Source organism: Hyperolius riggenbachi, chromosome 8 (assembly GCF_040937935.1).
Source record: "Hyperolius riggenbachi isolate aHypRig1 chromosome 8, aHypRig1.pri, whole genome shotgun sequence".
NCBI classification, from domain to species: domain Eukaryota; kingdom Metazoa; phylum Chordata; class Amphibia; order Anura; family Hyperoliidae; genus Hyperolius; species Hyperolius riggenbachi.
In genome coordinates, this window is record NC_090653.1 from 89,457,875 (window position 1) to 89,476,454 (window position 18,580).

Below are 18,580 nucleotides of genomic sequence, written 5' to 3' on the forward strand. Positions count from 1 at the left end.
ATCCAAAATGGCAGTTTGATGAGTGTTTTCAGAGAAAAAAACATGCCTTGCAGTGTTCATGAAGTCTTCTAGGCTAAGTTTGTGGTTGTCTCTTCTCTGTTAAGTATAGTCATTGTGCCAGCTGCATGGGTACATAGTACACCGCTTGTCAGGATGGCCGAGTGGTCTAAGGCGCCAGACTCAAGAGGCTTCTCTTCCCTTCTCATGGGCCTTCTGGTCTCCGAATGGAGGCGTGGGTTAAAATCCCACTTCTGACAGAGCTTTTTCACTTTGTCCATCATGGCACATTGGTCAGGCCTGCCAAAACAAGCTCTTTGCTCTTTTCATTTACTAGGCTCTTCAAAGGGCCTTCTCAACAGCAACCTCACATGGACTTTTGGAAAATCTCGCAGAAAAGGAACAAGGCCGACTTTTTTCTACAAGCTTTCTAACACACGTTTTACAAACTGACAAATTCCATCCCCTTTGGCACACCTACAGTCATATGGGTTAGCTCATCTTCTCTTCTAGTTCACTTCATCAGGATCAGAAGCTTTGGAGGCAATTTGTTTTGCTAAATCTTAAAAGGTTAGTGTACAGGTAAAGTGACAAATATGTAAGGAGACCGAACTCAGGAGATAGGTTTTGGCAATAACTTACAGGTCTTCCCTGTATGTTCTGACCTTTGGTGAAAGAGGTGGGGTTATTCCCTCTTCTGACAAGACTCATTTGTTGAAATTTCAACGGACCCTTCCTTGAAAAGAGTTCAGGTTGCAAGAAAACCAATTGCAGTGTTCCATTTGCGGTGTGGATCATATCTTTTCAGAGGAAATGACAGACATACTTTCCAAATTTCAGGCAAGAACTCTTCATATAAATTGGGAACCGAGGCAACCTTTTGAAATTGTTGAGCTTGCAACAAGAAGGAATCGCATCGTGCCACTTGACATGCTGTGTCTGCACCTTTGTAAAAGTCTGGCTTACAGCAGAATTGCAGACAAGGATTTCCTAAATCATATAGGAAATTAATTTTCTCATGTTAGTAAACAAAATGCTTAGCAGAAAGGGAGATGCCACCATGAATGTTTGAACCCTGGGTCATATAGTTTACTTAGAGTCTCTTGCAAGGTCCATCAGGGTATTGGGTTCAAAGTAAGGCAAAGGTTAGAATCCCAGTGTGGACTAGCAGTGTTTATTTGAGGTTGATGTAAAAACTTTGCTGGGACTTGCACAAGTTGTAAGAAAAGAGTTAGCGTCATTGACATTGTGGTGAAAGCTCAGCAAAAGCAGCCACCTTTGTAGCTGTAAACAGTTAAGGGCAGGGATTGAATGATAAGCATGAGTGAGGAAGCACAGGCTTTTTGCAAAGTCTCCGAGGACATTTACAACAAGAGGAGCAAATACTCTACAAAAGTGACAAGAACAGAGCTCAACGACCACAAAGGGACTCGAACCCTCAATCTTCTGATCCGAAGTCAGACACCTTATCCATTAGGCCACGCGGTCTCATGCCTCTTTATGAAGAAGACACCATTTTCCACTGGAAACAGCCACCGCATAGGAAAAGACGCTCAAGGAGCACAAAGGATTTCATTTGTTAGAGCAGGCACATGACATTGCTGTCTAAGGTATTGCAGTGATCCAAAATGGCAGTTTGATGAGTGTTTTCAGAGAATAAAACATGACTTGCAGTGTTCATGAAGTCTTCTAGGCTAAGTTTGTGGTTGTCTCTTCTCTGTTAAGTATAGTCATTGTGCCAGCTGCATGGGTACATAGTGCACCGCTTGTCAGGATGGCCGAGTGGTCTAAGGTGCCAGACTCAAGAGGCTTCTCTTCCCTTCTCATGGGCCTTCTGGTCTCCGAATGGAGGCGTGGGTTCAAATCCCACTTCTGACAGAGCTTTTTCACTTTGTCCATTATGGCACATTGGTCAGGCCTGCCAAAACAAGCTCTTGGGTCTTTTCATTTACTAGGCTCTTCAAAGGGCCTTCTCAACAGCAACCTCACATGGACTTTTGGAAAATCTCGCAGAAAAGGAACAAGGCCGACTTTTTTCTACAAGCTTTCTAACACACGTTTTACAAACTGACAAATTCCATCCCCTTTGGCACACCTACAGTCATATGGGTTAGCTCATCTTCTCTTCTAGTTCACTTCATCAGGATCAGAAGCTTTGGAGGCAATTTGTTTTGCTAAATCTTAAAAGGTTAGTGTACAGGTAAAGTGACAAATATGTAAGGAGCCCGAACTCAGGAGATAGGTTTTGGCAATAACTTACAGGTCTTCCCTGTATGTTCTGACCTTTGGTGAAAGAGGTGGGGTTATTCCCTCTTCTGACAAGACTCATTTGTTGAAATTTCAACGGACCCTTCCTTGAAAAGAGTTCAGGTTGCAAGAAAACCAATTGCAGTGTTCCATTTGCGGTGTGGATCATATCTTTTCAGAGGAAATGACAGACATACTTTCCAAATTTCAGGCAAGAACTCTTCATATAAATTGGGAACCGAGGCAACCTTTTGAAATTGTTGAGCTTGCAACAAGAAGGAATCGCATCGTGCCACTTGACATGCTGTGTCTGCACCTTTGTAAAAGTCTGGCTTACAGCAGAATTGCAGACAAGGATTTCCTAAATCATATAGGAAATTAATTTTCTCATGTTAGTAAACAAAATGCTTAGCAGAAAGGGAGATGCCACCATGAATGTTTGAACCCTGGGTCATATAGTTTACTTAGAGTCTCTTCCAAGGTCCATTAGGGTATTGGGTTCAAAGTAAGGCAAAGGTTAGAATCCCAGTGTGGACTAGCAGTGTTTATTTGAGGTTGATGTAAAAACTTTGCTGGGACTTGCACAAGTTGTAAGAAAAGAGTTAGCGTCATTGACATTGTGGTGAAAGCTCAGCAAAAGCAGCCACCTTTGTAGCTGTAAACAGTCAAGGGCAGGGATTGAATGATAAGCATGAGTGAGGAAGCACAGGCTTTTGCAAAGTCTCCGAGGACATTTACAACAAGAGGAGCAAATACTCTACAAAAGTGACAAGAACAGAGCTCAACGACCACAAAGGGACTCGAACCCTCAATCTTCTGATCCGAAGTCAGACACCTTATCCATTAGGCCACGCGGTCTCATGCCTCTTTATGAAGAAACCATTTTCCACTGGAAACAGCCACCGCATAGGAAAAGACGCTCAAGGAGCACAAAGGATTTCATTTGTTAGAGCAGGCACATGACATTGCTGTCTAAGGTATTGCAGTGATCCAAAATGGCAGTTTGATGAGTGTTTTCAGAGAAAAAAACATGACTTGCAGTGTTCATGAAGTCTTCTAGGCTAAGTTTGTGGTTGTCTCTTCTCTGTTAAGTATAGTCATTGTGCCAGCTGCATGGGTACATAGTACACCGCTTGTCAGGATGGCCGAGTGGTCTAAGGCGCCAGACTCAAGAGGCTTCTCTTCCCTTCTCATGGGCCTTCTGGTCTCCGAATGGAGGCGTGGGTTCAAATCCCACTTCTGTCAGAGCATTTTCACTTTGTCCATCATGGCACATTGGTCAGGCCTGCCAAAACAAGCTCTTGGGTCTTTTCATTTACTAGGCTCTTCAAAGGGCCTTCTCAACAGCAACCTCACATGGACTTTTGGAAAATCTCGCAGAAAAGGAACAAGGCCGACTTTTTTCTACAAGCTTTCTAACACACGTTTTACAAACTGACAAATTCCATCCCCTTTGGCACACCTACAGTCATATGGGTTAGCTCATCTTCTCTTCTAGTTCACTTCATCAGGATCAGAAGCTTTGGAGGCAATTTGTTTTGCTAAATCTTAAAAGGTTAGTGTACAGGTAAAGTGACAAATATGTAAGGAGACCGAACTCAGGAGATAGGTTTTGGCAATAACTTACAGGTCTTCCCTGTATGTTCTGACCTTTGGTGAAAGAGGTGGGGTTATTCCCTCTTCTGACAAGACTCATTTGTTGAAATTTCAACGGACCCTTCCTTGAAAAGAGTTCAGGTTGCAAGAAAACCAATTGCAGTGTTCCATTTGCGGTGTGGATCATATCTTTTCAGAGGAAATGACAGACATACTTTCCAAATATCAGGCAAGAACTCTTCATATAAATTGGGAACCGAGGCAACCTTTTGAAATTGTTGAGCTTGCAACAAGAAGGAATCGCATCGTGCCACTTGACATGCTGTGTCTGCACCTTTGTAAAAGTCTGGCTTACAGCAGAATTGCAGACAAGGATTTCCTAAATCATATAGGAAATTAATTTTCGCATGTTAGTAAACAAAATGCTTAGCAGAAAGGGAGATGCCACCATGAATGTTTGAACCCTGGGTCATATAGTTTACTTAGAGTCTCTTCCAAGGTCCATCAGGGTATTGGGTTCAAAGTAAGGCAAAGGTTAGAATCCCAGTGTGGACTAGCAGTGTTTATTTGAGGTTGATGTAAAAACTTTGCTGGGACTTGCATAAGTTGTAAGAAAAGAGTTAGCGTCATTGACATGGTGGTGAAAGCTCAGCAAAAGCAGCCACCTTTGTAGCTGTAAACAGTCAAGGGCAGGGATTGAATGATAAGCATGAGTGAGGAAGCACAGGCTTTTGCAAAGTCTCCGAGGACATTTACAACAAGAGGAGCAAATACTCTACAGAAGTGACAAGAACAGAGCTCAACGACCACGAAGGGACTCGAACCCTCAATCTTCTGATCCGAAGTCAGACGCCTTATCCATTAGGCCACGCGGTCTCATGCCTCTTTATGAAGAAACCATTTTCCACTGGAAACAGCCACCGCATAGGAAAAGACGCTCAAGGAGCACAAAGGATTTCATTTGTTAGAGCAGGCACATGACATTGCTGTCTAAGGTATTGCAGTGATCCAAAATGGCAGTTTGATGAGTGTTTTCAGAGAAAAAAACATGCCTTGCAGTGTTCATGAAGTCTTCCAGGCTAAGTTTGTGGTTGTCTCTTCTCTGTTAAGTATAGTCATTTTGCCAGCTGCATGGGTACATAATACACCGCTTGTCAGGATGGCCGAGTGGTCTAAGGCGCCAGACTCAAGAGGCTTCTCTTCCCTTCTCATGGGCCTTCTGGTCTCCGAATGGAGGCATGGGTTCAAATCCCACTTCTGACAGAGCTTTTTCACTTTGTCCATCATGGCACATTGGTCAGGCCTGCCAAAACAAGCTCTTGGGTCTTTTCATTTACTAGGCTCTTCAAAGGGCCTTCTCAACAGCAACCTCACATGGACTTTTGGAAAATCTCGCAGAAAAGGAACAAGGCCGACTTTTTTCTACAAGCTTTCTAACACACGTTTTACAAACTGACAAATTCCATCCCCTTTGGCACACCTACAGTCATATGGGTTAGCTCATCTTCTCTTCTAGTTCACTTCATCAGGATCAGAAGCTTTGGAGGCAATTTGTTTTGCTAAATCTTAAAAGGTTAGTGTACAGGTAAAGTGACAAATATGTAAGGAGACCGAACTCAGGAGATAGGTTTTGGCAATAACTTACAGGTCTTCCCTGTATGTTCTGACCTTTGGTGAAAGAGGTGGGGTTATTCCCTCTTCTGACAAGACTCATTTGTTGAAATTTCAACGGACCCTTCCTTGAAAAGAGTTCAGGTTGCAAGAAAACCAATTGCAGTGTTCCATTTGCGGTGTGGATCATATCTTTTCAGAGGAAATGACAGACATACTTTCCAAATTTCAGGCAAGAACTCTTCATATAAATTGGGAACCGAGGCAACCTTTTGAAATTGTTGAGCTTGCAACAAGAAGGAATCGCATCGTGCCACTTGACATGCTGTGTCTGCACCTTTGTAAAAGTCTGGCTTACAGCAGAATTGCAGACAAGGATTTCCTAAATCATATAGGAAATTAATTTTCTCATGTTAGTAAACAAAATGCTTAGCAGAAAGGGAGATGCCACCATGAATGTTTGAACCCTGGGTCATATAGTTTACTTAGAGTCTCTTGCAAGGTCCATCAGGGTATTGGGTTCAAAGTAAGGCAAAGGTTAGAATCCCAGTGTGGACTAGCAGTGTTTATTTGAGGTTGATGTAAAAACTTTGCTGGGACTTGCACAAGTTGTAAGAAAAGAGTTAGCGTCATTGACATTGTGGTGAAAGCTCAGCAAAAGCAGCCACCTTTGTAGCTGTAAACAGTCAAGGGCAGGGATTGAATGATAAACATGAGTGAGGAAGCACAGGCTTTTGCAAAGTCTCCGAGGACATTTACAACAAGAGGAGCAAATACTCTACAGAAGTGACAAGAACAGAGCTCAACGACCACGAAGGGACTCGAACCCTCAATCTTCTGATCCGAAGTCAGACGCCTTATCCATTAGGCCGCGCGGTCTCATGCCTCTTTATGAAGAAACCATTTTCCACTGGAAACAGCCACCGCATAGGAAAAGACGCTCAAGGAGCACAAAGGATTTCATTTGTTAGAGCAGGCACATGACATTGCTGTCTAAGGTATTGCAGTGATCCAAAATGGCAGTTTGATGAGTGTTTTCAGAGAAAAAAACATGACTTGCAGTGTTCATGAAGTCTTCTAGGCTAAGTTTGTGGTTGTCTCTTCTCTGTTAAGTATAGTCATTGTGCCAGCTGCATGGGTACATAGTGCACCGCTTGTCAGGATGGCCGAGTGGTCTAAGGCGCCAGACTCAAGAGGCTTCTCTTCCCTTCTCATGGGTCTTCTGGTCTCCGAATGGAGGCGTGGGTTCAAATCCCACTTCTGACAGAGCTTTTTCACTTTGTCCATCATGGCACATTTGTCAGGCCTGCCAAAACAAGCTCTTGGGTCTTTTCATTTACTAGGCTCTTCAAAGGGCCTTCTCAACAGCAACCTCACATGGACTTTTGGAAAATCTCGCAGAAAAGGAACAAGGCCGACTTTTTTCTACAAGCTTTCTAACACACGTTTTACAAACTGACAAATTCCATCCCCTTTGGCACACCTACAGTCATATGGGTTAGCTCATCTTCTCTTCTAGTTCACTTCATCAGGATCAGAAGCTTTGGAGGCAATTTGTTTTGCTAAATCTTAAAAGGTTAGTGTACAGGTAAAGTGACAAATATGTAAGGAGACCGAACTCAGGAGATAGGTTTTGGCAATAACTTACAGGTCTTCCCTGTATGTTCTGACCTTTGGTGAAAGAGGTGGGGTTATTCCCTCTTCTGACAAGACTCATTTGTTGAAATTTCAACGGACCCTTCCTTGAAAAGAGTTCAGGTTGCAAGAAAACCAATTGCAGTGTTCCATTTGCGGTGTGAATCATATCTTTTCAGAGGAAATGACAGACATACTTTCCAAATTTCAGGCAAGAACTCTTCATATAAATTGGGAACCGAGGCAACCTTTTGAAATTGTTGAGCTTGCAACAAGAAGGAATCGCATCGTGCCACTTGACATGCTGTGTCTGCACCTTTGTAAAAGTCTGGCTTACAGCAGAATTGCAGACAAGGATTTCCTAAATCATATAGGAAATTAATTTTCTCATGTTAGTAAACAAAATGCTTAGCAGAAAGGGAGATGCCACCATGAATGTTTGAACCCTGGGTCATACAGTTTACTTAGAGTCTCTTCCAAGGTCCATCAGGGTATTGGGTTCAAAGTAAGGCAAAGGTTGGAATCCCAGTGTGGACTAGCAGTGTTTATTTGAGGTTGATGTAAAAACTTTGCTGGGACTTGCACAAGTTGTAAGAAAAGAGTTAGCGTCATTGACATTGTGGTGAAAGCTCAGCAAAAGCAGCCACCTTTGTAGCTGTAAACAGTCAAGGGCAGGGATTGAATGATAAGCATGAGTGAGGAAGCACAGGCTTTTGCAAAGTCTCCGAGGACATTTACAACAAGAGGAGCAAATACTCTACAGAAGTGACAAGAACAGAGCTCAACGACCACGAAGGGACTCGAACCCTCAATCTTCTGATCCGAAGTCAGACGCCTTATCCATTAGGCCACGCGGTCTCATGCCTCTTTATGAAGAAACCATTTTCCACTGGAAACAGCCACCGCATAGGAAAAGACGCTCAAGGAGCACAAAGGATTTCATTTGTTAGAGCAGGCACATGACATTGCTGTCTAAGGTATTGCAGTGATCCAAAATGGCAGTTTGATGAGTGTTTTCAGAGAAAAAAACATGCCTTGCAGTGTTCATGAAGTCTTCTAGGCTAAGTTTGTGGTTGTCTCTTCTCTGTTAAGTATAGTCATTTTGCCAGCTGCATGGGTACATAGTACACCGCTTGGCAGGATGGCCGAGTGGTCTAAGGCGCCAGACTCAAGAGGCTTCTCTTCCCTTCTCATGGGCCTTCTGGTCTCCGAATGGTGGCGTGGGTTCAAATCCTACTTCTGACAGAGCTTTTTCACTTTATTCATCATGGCACATTGGTCAGGCCTGCCAAAACAAGCTCTTGGGTCTTTTCATTTACTAGGCTCTTCAAAGGGCCTTCTCAACAGCAACCTCACATGGACTTTTGGAAAATCTCGCAGAAAAGGAACAAGGCCGACTTTTTTCTACAAGCTTTCTAACACACGTTTTACAAACTGACAAATTCCATCCCCTTTGGCACACCTACAGTCATATGGGTTAGCTCATCTTCTCTTCTAGTTCACTTCATCAGGATCAGAAGCTTTGGAGGCAATTTGTTTTGCTAAATCTTAAAAGGTTAGTGTACAGGTAAAGTGACAAATATGTAAGGAGACCGAACTCAGGAGATAGGTTTTGGCAATAACTTACAGGTCTTCCCTGTATGTTCTGACCTTTGGTGAAAGAGGTGGGGTTATTCCCTCTTCTGACAAGACTCATTTGTTGAAATTTCAACGGACCCTTCCTTGAAAAGAGTTCAGGTTGCAAGAAAACCAATTGCAGTGTTCCATTTGCGGTGTGGATCATATCTTTTCAGAGGAAATGACAGACATACTTTCCAAATTTCAGGCAAGAACTCTTCATATAAATTGGGAACCGAGGCAACCTTTTGAAATTGTTGAGCTTGCAACAAGAAGGAATCGCATCGTGCCACTTGACATGCTGTGTCTGCACCTTTGTAAAAGTCTGGCTTACAGCAGAATTGCAGACAAGGATTTCCTAAATCATATAGGAAATTAATTTTCTCATGTTAGTAAACAAAATGCTTAGCAGAAAGGGAGATGCCACCATGAATGTTTGAACCCTGGGTCATATAGTTTACTTAGAGTCTCTTCCAAGGTCCATCAGGGTATTGGGTTCAAAGTAAGGCAAAGGTTAGAATCCCAGTGTGGACTAGCAGTGTTTATTTGAGGTTGATGTAAAAACTTTGCTGGGACTTGCACAAGTTGTAAGAAAAGAGTTAGCGTCATTGACATTGTGGTGAAAGCTCAGCAAAAGCAGCCACCTTTGTAGCTGTAAACAGTCAAGGGCAGGGATTGAATGATAAGCATGAGTGAGGAAGCACAGGCTTTTGCAAAGTCTCCAAGGACATTTACAACAAGAGGAGCAAATACTCTACAGAAGTGACAAGAACAGAGCTCAACGACCACAAAGGGACTCGAACCCTCAATCTTCTGATCCGAAGTCAGACGCCTTATCCATTAGGCCACGCGGTCTCATGCCTCTTTATGAAGAAACCATTTTCCACTGGAAACAGCCACCGCATAGGAAAAGACGCTCAAGGAGCACAAAGGATTTCATTTGTTAGAGCAGGCACATGACATTGCTGTCTAAGGTATTGCAGTGATCCAAAATGGCAGTTTGATGAGTGTTTTCAGAGAAAAAAACATGCCTTGCAGTGTTCATGAAGTCTTCCAGGCTAAGTTTGTGGTTGTCTCTTCTCTGTTAAGTATAGTCATTTTGCCAGCTGCATGGGTACATAGTACACCGCTTGTCAGGATGGCCGAGTGGTCTAAGGCGCCAGACTCAAGAGGCTTCTCTTCCCTTCTCATGGGCCTTCTGGTCTCTGAATGGAGGCGTGGGTTCAAATCCCACTTCTGACAGAGCTTTTTCACTTTGTCCATCATGGCACATTGGTCAGGCCTGCCAAAACAAGCTCTTGGGTCTTTTCATTTACTAGGCTCTTCAAAGGGCCTTCTCAACAGCAACCTCACATGGACTTTTGGAAAATCTCGCAGAAAAGGAACAAGGCCGACTTTTTTCTACAAGCTTTCTAACACACGTTTTACAAACTGACAAATTCCATCCCCTTTGGCACACCTACAGTCATATGGGTTAGCTCATCTTCTCTTCTAGTTCACTTCATCAGGATCAGAAGCTTTGGAGGCAATTTGTTTTGCTAAATCTTAAAAGGTTAGTGTACAGGTAAAGTGACAAATATGTAAGGAGACCGAACTCAGGAGATAGGTTTTGGCAATAACTTACAGGTCTTCCCTGTATGTTCTGACCTTTGGTGAAAGAGGTGGGGTTATTCCCTCTTCTGACAAGACTCATTTGTTGAAATTTCAACGGACCCTTCCTTGAAAAGAGTTCAGGTTGCAAGAAAACCAATTGCAGTGTTCCATTTGCGGTGTGGATCATATCTTTTCAGAGGAAATGACAGACATACTTTCCAAATATCAGGCAAGAACTCTTCATATAAATTGGGAACCGAGGCAACCTTTTGAAATTGTTGAGCTTGCAACAAGAAGGAATCGCATCGTGCCACTTGACATGCTGTGTCTGCACCTTTGTAAAAGTCTGGCTTACAGCAGAATTGCAGACAAGGATTTCCTAAATCATATAGGAAATTAATTTTCTCATGTTAGTACACAAAATGCTTAGCAGAAAGGGAGATGCCACCATGAATGTTTGAACCCTGGGTCATATAGTTTACTTAGAGTCTCTTCCAAGGTCCATCAGGGTATTGGGTTCAAAGTAAGGCAAAGGTTAGAATCCCAGTGTGGACTAGCAGTGTTTATTTGAGGTTGATGTAAAAACTTTGCTGGGACTTGCACAAGTTGTAAGAAAAGAGTTAGCGTCATTGACATGGTGGTGAAAGCTCAGCAAAAGCAGCCACCTTTGTAGCTGTAAACAGTCAAGGGCAGGGATTGAATGATAAGCATGAGTGAGGAAGCACAGGCTTTTGCAAAGTCTCCGAGGACATTTACAACAAGAGGAGCAAATACTCTACAGAAGTGACAAGAACAGAGCTCAACGACCACGAAAGGACTCGAACCCTCAATCTTCTGATCCGAAGTCAGACGCCTTATCCATTAGGCCACGCGGTCTCATGCCTCTTTATGAAGAAACCATTTTCCACTGGAAACAGCCACCGCATAGGAAAAGACACTCAAGGAGCACAAAGGATTTCATTTGTTAGAGCAGGCACATGACATTGCTGTCTAAGGTATTGCAGTGATCCAAAATGGCAGTTTGATGAGTGTTTTCAGAGAAAAAAACATGCCTTGCAGTGTTCATGAAGTCTTCTAGGCTAAGTTTGTGGTTGTCTCTTCTCTGTTAAGTATAGTCATTGTGCCAGCTGCATGGGTACATAGTACACCGCTTGTCAGGATGGCCGAGTGGTCTAAGGTGCCAGACTCAAGAGGCTTCTCTTCCCTTCTCATGGGCCTTCTGGTCTCCGAATGGAGGCGTGGGTTCAAATCCCACTTCTGTCAGAGCTTTTTCACTTTGTCCATCATGGCACATTGGTCAGGCCTGCCAAAACAAGCTCTTGGGTCTTTTCATTTACTAGGCTCTTCAAAGGGCCTTCTCAACAGCAACCTCACATGGACTTTTGGAAAATCTCGCAGAAAAGGAACAAGGCCGACTTTTTTCTACAAGCTTTCTAACACACGTTTTACAAACTGACAAATTCCATCCCCTTTGGCACACCTACAGTCATATGGGTTAGCTCATCTTCTCTTCTAGTTCACTTCATCAGGATCAGAAGCTTTGGAGGCAATTTGTTTTGCTAAATCTTAAAAGGTTAGTGTACAGGTAAAGTGACAAATATGTAAGGAGACCGAACTCAGGAGATAGGTTTTGGCAATAACTTACAGGTCTTCCCTGTATGTTCTGACCTTTGGTGAAAGAGGTGGGGTTATTCCCTCTTCTGACAAGACTCATTTGTTGAAATTTCAACGGACCCTTCCTTGAAAAGAGTTCAGGTTGCAAGAAAACCAATTGCAGTGTTCCATTTGCGGTGTGGATCATATCTTTTCAGAGGAAATGACAGACATACTTTCCAAATATCAGGCAAGAACTCTTCATATAAATTGGGAACCGAGGCAACCTTTTGAAATTGTTGAGCTTGCAACAAGAAGGAATCGCATCGTGCCACTTGACATGCTGTGTCTGCACCTTTGTAAAAGTCTGGCTTACAGCAGAATTGCAGACAAGGATTTCCTAAATCATATAGGAAATTAATTTTCTCATGTTAGTACACAAAATGCTTAGCAGAAAGGGAGATGCCACCATGAATGTTTGAACCCTGGGTCATATAGTTTACTTAGAGTCTCTTCCAAGGTCCATCAGGGTATTGGGTTCAAAGTAAGGCAAAGGTTAGAATCCCAGTGTGGACTAGCAGTGTTTATTTGAGGTTGATGTAAAAACTTTGCTGGGACTTGCACAAGTTGTAAGAAAAGAGTTAGCGTCATTGACATGGTGGTGAAAGCTCAGCAAAAGCAGCCACCTTTGTAGCTGTAAACAGTCAAGGGCAGGGATTGAATGATAAGCATGAGTGAGGAAGCACAGGCTTTTGCAAAGTCTCCGAGGACATTTACAACAAGAGGAGCAAATACTCTACAGAAGTGACAAGAACAGAGCTCAACGACCACGAAGGGACTCAAACCCTCAATCTTCTGATCCGAAGTCAGACGCCTTATCCATTAGGCCACGCGGTCTCATGCCTCTTTATGAAGAAACCATTTTCCACTGGAAACAGCCACCGCATAGGAAAAGACGCTCAAGGAGCACAAAGGATTTCATTTGTTAGAGCAGGCACATGACATTGCTGTCTAAGGTATTGCAGTGATCCAAAATGGCAGTTTGATGAGTGTTTTCAGAGAAAAAAACATGCCTTGCAGTGTTCATGAAGTCTTCTAGGCTAAGTTTGTGGTTGTCTCTTCTCTGTTAAGTATAGTCATTGTGCCAGCTGCATGGGCACATAATACACCGCTTGTCAGGATGGCCCAGTGGTCTAAGGCGCCAGACTCAAGAGGCTTCTCTTCCCTTCTCATGGGCCTTCTGGTCTCTGAATGGAGGCATGGGTTCAAATCCCACTTCTGACAGAGCTTTTTCACTTTGTCCATCATGGCACATTGGTCAGGCCTGCCAAAACAAGCTCTTGGGTCTTTTCATTTACTAGGCTCTTCAAAGGGCCTTCTCAACAGCAACCTCACATGGACTTTTGGAAAATCTCGCAGAAAAGGAACAAGGCCGACTTTTTTCTACAAGCTTTCTAACACACGTTTTACAAACTGACAAATTCCATCCCCTTTGGCACACCTACAGTCATATGGGTTAGCTCATCTTCTCTTCTAGTTCACTTCATCAGGATCAGAAGCTTTGGAGGCAATTTGTTTTGCTAAATCTTAAAAGGTTAGTGTACAGGTAAAGTGACAAATATGTAAGGAGACCGAACTCAGGAGATAGGTTTTGGCAATAACTTACAGGTCTTCCCTGTATGTTCTGACCTTTGGTGAAAGAGGTGGGGTTATTCCCTCTTCTGACAAGACTCATTTGTTGAAATTTCAACGGACCCTTCCTTGAAAAGAGTTCAGGTTGCAAGAAAACCAATTGCAGTGTTCCATTTGCGGTGTGGATCATATCTTTTCAGAGGAAATGACAGACATACTTTCCAAATATCAGGCAAGAACTCTTCATATAAATTGGGAACCGAGGCAACCTTTTGAAATTGTTGAGCTTGCAACAAGAAGGAATCGCATCGTGCCACTTGACATGCTGTGTCTGCACCTTTGTAAAAGTCTGGCTTACAGCAGAATTGCAGACAAGGATTTCCTAAATCATATAGGAAATTAATTTTCTCATGTTAGTACACAAAATGCTTAGCAGAAAGGGAGATGCCACCATGAATGTTTGAACCCTGGGTCATATAGTTTACTTAGAGTCTCTTCCAAGGTCCATCAGGGTATTGGGTTCAAAGTAAGGCAAAGGTTAGAATCCCAGTGTGGACTAGCAGTGTTTATTTGAGGTTGATGTAAAAACTTTGCTGGGACTTGCACAAGTTGTAAGAAAAGAGTTAGCGTCATTGACATGGTGGTGAAAGCTCAGCAAAAGCAGCCACCTTTGTAGCTGTAAACAGTCAAGGGCAGGGATTGAATGATAAGCATGAGTGAGGAAGCACAGGCTTTTGCAAAGTCTCCGAGGACATTTACAACAAGAGGAGCAAATACTCTACAGAAGTGACAAGAACAGAGCTCAACGACCACGAAGGGACTCAAACCCTCAATCTTCTGATCCGAAGTCAGACGCCTTATCCATTAGGCCACGCGGTCTCATGCCTCTTTATGAAGAAACCATTTTCCACTGGAAACAGCCACCGCATAGGAAAAGACGCTCAAGGAGCACAAAGGATTTCATTTGTTAGAGCAGGCACATGACATTGCTGTCTAAGGTATTGCAGTGATCCAAAATGGCAGTTTGATGAGTGTTTTCAGAGAAAAAAACATGCCTTGCAGTGTTCATGAAGTCTTCTAGGCTAAGTTTGTGGTTGTCTCTTCTCTGTTAAGTATAGTCATTGTGCCAGCTGCATGGGCACATAATACACCGCTTGTCAGGATGGCCGAGTGGTCTAAGGCGCCAGACTCAAGAGGCTTCTCTTCCCTTCTCATGGGCCTTCTGGTCTCTGAATGGAGGCGTGGGTTCAAATCCCACTTCTGACAGAGCTTTTTCACTTTGTCCATCATGGCACATTGGTCAGGCCTGCCAAAACAAGCTCTTGGGTCTTTTCATTTACTAGGCTCTTCAAAGGGCCTTCTCAACAGCAACCTCACATGGACTTTTGGAAAATCTCGCAGAAAAGGAACAAGGCCGACTTTTTTCTACAAGCTTTCTAACACACGTTTTACAAACTGACAAATTCCATCCCCTTTGGCACACCTACAGTCATATGGGTTAGCTCATCTTCTCTTCTAGTTCACTTCATCAGGATCAGAAGCTTTGGAGGCAATTTGTTTTGCTAAATCTTAAAAGGTTAGTGTACAGGTAAAGTGACAAATATGTAAGGAGACCGAACTCAGGAGATAGGTTTTGGCAATAACTTACAGGTCTTCCCTGTATGTTCTGACCTTTGGTGAAAGAGGTGGGGTTATTCCCTCTTCTGACAAGACTCATTTGTTGAAATTTCAACGGACCCTTCCTTGAAAAGAGTTCAGGTTGCAAGAAAACCAATTGCAGTGTTCCATTTGCGGTGTGGATCATATCTTTTCAGAGGAAATGACAGACATACTTTCCAAATATCAGGCAAGAACTCTTCATATAAATTGGGAACCGAGGCAACCTTTTGAAATTGTTGAGCTTGCAACAAGAAGGAATCGCATCGTGCCACTTGACATGCTGTGTCTGCACCTTTGTAAAAGTCTGGCTTACAGCAGAATTGCAGACAAGGATTTCCTAAATCATATAGGAAATTAATTTTCTCATGTTAGTACACAAAATGCTTAGCAGAAAGGGAGATGCCACCATGAATGTTTGAACCCTGGGTCATATAGTTTACTTAGAGTCTCTTCCAAGGTCCATCAGGGTATTGGGTTCAAAGTAAGGCAAAGGTTAGATTCCCAGTGTGGACTAGCAGTGTTTATTTGAGGTTGATGTAAAAACTTTGCTGGGACTTGCACAAGTTGTAAGAAAAGAGTTAGCATCATTGACATGGTGGTGAAAGCTCAGCAAAAGCAGCCACCTTTGTAGCTGTAAACAGTCAAGGGCAGGGATTGAATGATAAGCATGAGTGAGGAAGCACAGGCTTTTGCAAAGTCTCCGAGGACATTTACAACAAGAGGAGCAAATACTCTACAGAAGTGACAAGAACAGAGCTCAACGACCACGAAGGGACTCGAACCCTCAATCTTCTGATCCAAAGTCAGACGCCTTATCTATTAGGCCACGCGGTCACATGCCTCTTTATGAAGAAACCATTTTCCACTGGAAACAGCCACCGCATAGGAAAAGACGCTCAAGGAGCACAAAGGATTTCATTTGTTAGAGCAGGCACATGACATTGCTGTCTAAGGTATTGCAGTGATCCAAAATGGCAGTTTGATGAGTGTTTTCAGAGAAAAAAACATGCCTTGCAGTGTTCATGAAGTCTTCTAGGCTAAGTTTGTGGTTGTCTCTTCTCTGTTAAGTATAGTCATTGTGCCAGCTGCATGGGCATATAATACACCGCTTGTCAGGATGGCCGAGTGGTCTAAGGCGCCAGACTCAAGAGGCTTTTCTTCCCTTCTCATGGGCCTTCTGGTCTCCGAATGGAGGCGTGGGTTCAAATCCCACTTCTGACAGAGCTTTTTCACTTTGTCCATCATGGCACATTGGTCAGGCCTGCCAAAACAAGCTCTTGGGTCTTTTCATTTACTAGGCTCTTCAAAGGGCCTTCTCAACAGCAACCTCACATGGACTTTTGGAAAATCTCGCAGAAAAGGAACAAGGCCGACTTTTTTCTACAAGCTTTCTAACACACGTTTTACAAACTGACAAATTCCATCCCCTTTGGCACACCTACAGTCATATGGGTTAGCTCATCTTCTCTTCTAGTTCACTTCATCAGGATCAGAAGCTTTGGAGGCAATTTGTTTTGCTAAATCTTAAAAGGTTAGTGTACAGGTAAAGTGACAAATATGTAAGGAGACCGAACTCAGGAGATAGGTTTTGGCAATAACTTACAGGTCTTCCCTGTATGTTCTGACCTTTGGTGAAAGAGGTGGGGTTATTCCCTCTTCTGACAAGACTCATTTGTTGAAATTTCAACGGACCCTTCCTTGAAAAGAGTTCAGCTTGCAAGAAAACCAATTGCAGTGTTCCATTTGCGGTGTGGATCATATCTTTTCAGAGGAAATGACAGACATACTTTCCAAATATCAGGCAAGAACTCTTCATATAAATTGGGAACCGAGGCAACCTTTTGAAATTGTTGAGCTTGCAACAAGAAGGAATCGCATCGTGCCACTTGACATGCTGTGTCTGCACCTTTGTAAAAGTCTGGCTTACAGCAGAATTGCAGACAAGGATTTCCTAAATCATATAGGAAATTAATTTTCTCATGTTAGTACACAAAATGCTTAGCAGAAAGGGAGATGCCACCATGAATGTTTGAACCCTGGGTCATATAGTTTACTTAGAGTCTCTTCCAAGGTCCATCAGGGTATTGGGTTCAAAGTAAGGCAAAGGTTAGAATCCCAGTGTGGACTAGCAGTGTTTATTTGAGGTTGATGTAAAAACTTTGCTGGGACTTGCACAAGTTGTAAGAAAAGAGTTAGCGTCATTGACATTGTGGTGAAAGCTCAGCAAAAGCAGCCACCTTTGTAGCTGTAAACAGTCAAGGGCAGGGATTGAATGATAAGCATGAGTGAGGAAGCACAGGCTTTTGCAAAGTCTCCGAGGACATTTACAACAAGAGGAGCAAATACTCTACAGAAGTGACAAGAACAGAGCTCAACGACCACGAAGGGACTCGAACCCTCAATCTTCTGATCCGAAGTCAGACGCCTTATCCATTAGGCCACGCGGTCTCATGCCTCTTTATGAAGAAACCATTTTCCACTGGAAACAGCCACCGCATAGGAAAAGACGCTCAAGGAGCACAAAGGATTTCATTTGTTAGAGCAGGCACATGACATTGCTGTCTAAGGTATTGCAGTGATCCAAAATGGCAGTTTGATGAGTGTTTTCAGAGAAAAAAACATGCCTTGCAGTGTTCATGAAGTCTTCTAGGCTAAGTTTGTGGTTGTCTCTTCTCTGTTAAGTATAGTCATTGTGCCAGCTGCATGGGTACATAGTACACCGCTTGTCAGGATGGCCGAGTGGTCTAAGGCGCCAGACTCAAGAGGCTTCTCTTCCCTTCTCATGGGCCTTCTGGTCTCCGAATGGAGGCGTGGGTTCAAATCCCACTTCTGTCAGAGCTTTTTCACTTTGTCCATCATGGCACATTGGTCAGGCCTGCCAAAACAAGCTCTTGGGTCTTTTCATTTACTAGGCTCTTCAAAGGGCCTTCTCAACAGCAACCTCACATGGACTTTTGGAAAATCTCGCAGAAAAGGAACAAGGCCGACTTTTTTCTACAAGCTTTCTAACACACGTTTTACAAACTGACAAATTCCATCCCCTTTGGCACACCTACAGTCATATGGGTTAGCTCATCTTCTCTTCTAGTTCACTTCATCAGGATCAGAAGCTTTGGAGGCAATTTGTTTTGCTAAATCTTAAAAGGTTAGTGTACAGGTAAAGTGACAAATATGTAAGGAGACCGAACTCAGGAGATAGGTTTTGGCAATAACTTACAGGTCTTCCCTGTATGTTCTGACCTTTGGTGAAAGAGGTGGGGTTATTCCCTCTTCTGACAAGACTCATTTGTTGAAATTTCAACGGACCCTTCCTTGAAAAGAGTTCAGGTTGCAAGAAAACCAATTGCAGTGTTCCATTTGCGGTGTGGATCATATCTTTTCAGAGGAAATGACAGACATA

General features: G+C 43.1%; 23 non-coding genes across 23 annotated transcripts; 12 read left to right on the forward strand and 11 right to left on the reverse strand.

The window, feature by feature from the left end:
* Nucleotides 1–147: 147 nt before the first annotated feature.
* On the forward strand, nucleotides 148–257 carry TRNAL-CAA (transfer RNA leucine (anticodon CAA)). Its single transcript has 2 exons — nucleotides 148–185; nucleotides 212–257. It is a non-coding gene; the product is annotated as a tRNA-Leu (tRNA).
* A 1,155-nt stretch (nucleotides 258–1,412) lies between these two features.
* Nucleotides 1,413–1,485, reverse strand: TRNAR-UCG (transfer RNA arginine (anticodon UCG)). The gene has a single exon. It is a non-coding gene; the product is annotated as a tRNA-Arg (tRNA).
* A 280-nt stretch (nucleotides 1,486–1,765) lies between these two features.
* Nucleotides 1,766–1,875, forward strand: TRNAL-CAA (transfer RNA leucine (anticodon CAA)). Its single transcript has 2 exons — nucleotides 1,766–1,803; nucleotides 1,830–1,875. It is a non-coding gene; the product is annotated as a tRNA-Leu (tRNA).
* A 1,154-nt stretch (nucleotides 1,876–3,029) lies between these two features.
* On the reverse strand, nucleotides 3,030–3,102 carry TRNAR-UCG (transfer RNA arginine (anticodon UCG)). The gene has a single exon. It is a non-coding gene; the product is annotated as a tRNA-Arg (tRNA).
* Nucleotides 3,103–3,379: 277 nt separating this feature from the next.
* On the forward strand, nucleotides 3,380–3,489 carry TRNAL-CAA (transfer RNA leucine (anticodon CAA)). Its single transcript has 2 exons — nucleotides 3,380–3,417; nucleotides 3,444–3,489. It is a non-coding gene; the product is annotated as a tRNA-Leu (tRNA).
* Nucleotides 3,490–4,643: 1,154 nt separating this feature from the next.
* On the reverse strand, nucleotides 4,644–4,716 carry TRNAR-UCG (transfer RNA arginine (anticodon UCG)). The gene has a single exon. It is a non-coding gene; the product is annotated as a tRNA-Arg (tRNA).
* A 277-nt stretch (nucleotides 4,717–4,993) lies between these two features.
* On the forward strand, nucleotides 4,994–5,103 carry TRNAL-CAA (transfer RNA leucine (anticodon CAA)). Its single transcript has 2 exons — nucleotides 4,994–5,031; nucleotides 5,058–5,103. It is a non-coding gene; the product is annotated as a tRNA-Leu (tRNA).
* Nucleotides 5,104–6,257: 1,154 nt separating this feature from the next.
* Nucleotides 6,258–6,330, reverse strand: TRNAR-UCG (transfer RNA arginine (anticodon UCG)). Its single transcript has one exon. It is a non-coding gene; the product is annotated as a tRNA-Arg (tRNA).
* Nucleotides 6,331–6,607: 277 nt separating this feature from the next.
* On the forward strand, nucleotides 6,608–6,717 carry TRNAL-CAA (transfer RNA leucine (anticodon CAA)). Its single transcript has 2 exons — nucleotides 6,608–6,645; nucleotides 6,672–6,717. It is a non-coding gene; the product is annotated as a tRNA-Leu (tRNA).
* Nucleotides 6,718–7,871: 1,154 nt separating this feature from the next.
* On the reverse strand, nucleotides 7,872–7,944 carry TRNAR-UCG (transfer RNA arginine (anticodon UCG)). Its single transcript has one exon. It is a non-coding gene; the product is annotated as a tRNA-Arg (tRNA).
* Nucleotides 7,945–8,221: 277 nt separating this feature from the next.
* Nucleotides 8,222–8,331, forward strand: TRNAL-CAA (transfer RNA leucine (anticodon CAA)). The gene is made up of 2 exons: nucleotides 8,222–8,259; nucleotides 8,286–8,331. It is a non-coding gene; the product is annotated as a tRNA-Leu (tRNA).
* Nucleotides 8,332–9,485: 1,154 nt separating this feature from the next.
* Nucleotides 9,486–9,558, reverse strand: TRNAR-UCG (transfer RNA arginine (anticodon UCG)). The gene has a single exon. It is a non-coding gene; the product is annotated as a tRNA-Arg (tRNA).
* A 277-nt stretch (nucleotides 9,559–9,835) lies between these two features.
* Nucleotides 9,836–9,945, forward strand: TRNAL-CAA (transfer RNA leucine (anticodon CAA)). Its single transcript has 2 exons — nucleotides 9,836–9,873; nucleotides 9,900–9,945. It is a non-coding gene; the product is annotated as a tRNA-Leu (tRNA).
* A 1,154-nt stretch (nucleotides 9,946–11,099) lies between these two features.
* On the reverse strand, nucleotides 11,100–11,172 carry TRNAR-UCG (transfer RNA arginine (anticodon UCG)). Its single transcript has one exon. It is a non-coding gene; the product is annotated as a tRNA-Arg (tRNA).
* A 277-nt stretch (nucleotides 11,173–11,449) lies between these two features.
* On the forward strand, nucleotides 11,450–11,559 carry TRNAL-CAA (transfer RNA leucine (anticodon CAA)). Its single transcript has 2 exons — nucleotides 11,450–11,487; nucleotides 11,514–11,559. It is a non-coding gene; the product is annotated as a tRNA-Leu (tRNA).
* A 1,154-nt stretch (nucleotides 11,560–12,713) lies between these two features.
* On the reverse strand, nucleotides 12,714–12,786 carry TRNAR-UCG (transfer RNA arginine (anticodon UCG)). Its single transcript has one exon. It is a non-coding gene; the product is annotated as a tRNA-Arg (tRNA).
* Nucleotides 12,787–13,063: 277 nt separating this feature from the next.
* On the forward strand, nucleotides 13,064–13,173 carry TRNAL-CAA (transfer RNA leucine (anticodon CAA)). Its single transcript has 2 exons — nucleotides 13,064–13,101; nucleotides 13,128–13,173. It is a non-coding gene; the product is annotated as a tRNA-Leu (tRNA).
* Nucleotides 13,174–14,327: 1,154 nt separating this feature from the next.
* TRNAR-UCG (transfer RNA arginine (anticodon UCG)) lies at nucleotides 14,328–14,400 on the reverse strand. The gene has a single exon. It is a non-coding gene; the product is annotated as a tRNA-Arg (tRNA).
* A 277-nt stretch (nucleotides 14,401–14,677) lies between these two features.
* TRNAL-CAA (transfer RNA leucine (anticodon CAA)) lies at nucleotides 14,678–14,787 on the forward strand. The gene is made up of 2 exons: nucleotides 14,678–14,715; nucleotides 14,742–14,787. It is a non-coding gene; the product is annotated as a tRNA-Leu (tRNA).
* A 1,154-nt stretch (nucleotides 14,788–15,941) lies between these two features.
* TRNAQ-UUG (transfer RNA glutamine (anticodon UUG)) lies at nucleotides 15,942–16,014 on the reverse strand. The gene has a single exon. It is a non-coding gene; the product is annotated as a tRNA-Gln (tRNA).
* Nucleotides 16,015–16,291: 277 nt separating this feature from the next.
* Nucleotides 16,292–16,401, forward strand: TRNAL-CAA (transfer RNA leucine (anticodon CAA)). Its single transcript has 2 exons — nucleotides 16,292–16,329; nucleotides 16,356–16,401. It is a non-coding gene; the product is annotated as a tRNA-Leu (tRNA).
* Nucleotides 16,402–17,555: 1,154 nt separating this feature from the next.
* Nucleotides 17,556–17,628, reverse strand: TRNAR-UCG (transfer RNA arginine (anticodon UCG)). Its single transcript has one exon. It is a non-coding gene; the product is annotated as a tRNA-Arg (tRNA).
* A 277-nt stretch (nucleotides 17,629–17,905) lies between these two features.
* On the forward strand, nucleotides 17,906–18,015 carry TRNAL-CAA (transfer RNA leucine (anticodon CAA)). The gene is made up of 2 exons: nucleotides 17,906–17,943; nucleotides 17,970–18,015. It is a non-coding gene; the product is annotated as a tRNA-Leu (tRNA).
* The last annotated feature ends 565 nt before the right edge of the window (nucleotides 18,016–18,580 follow it).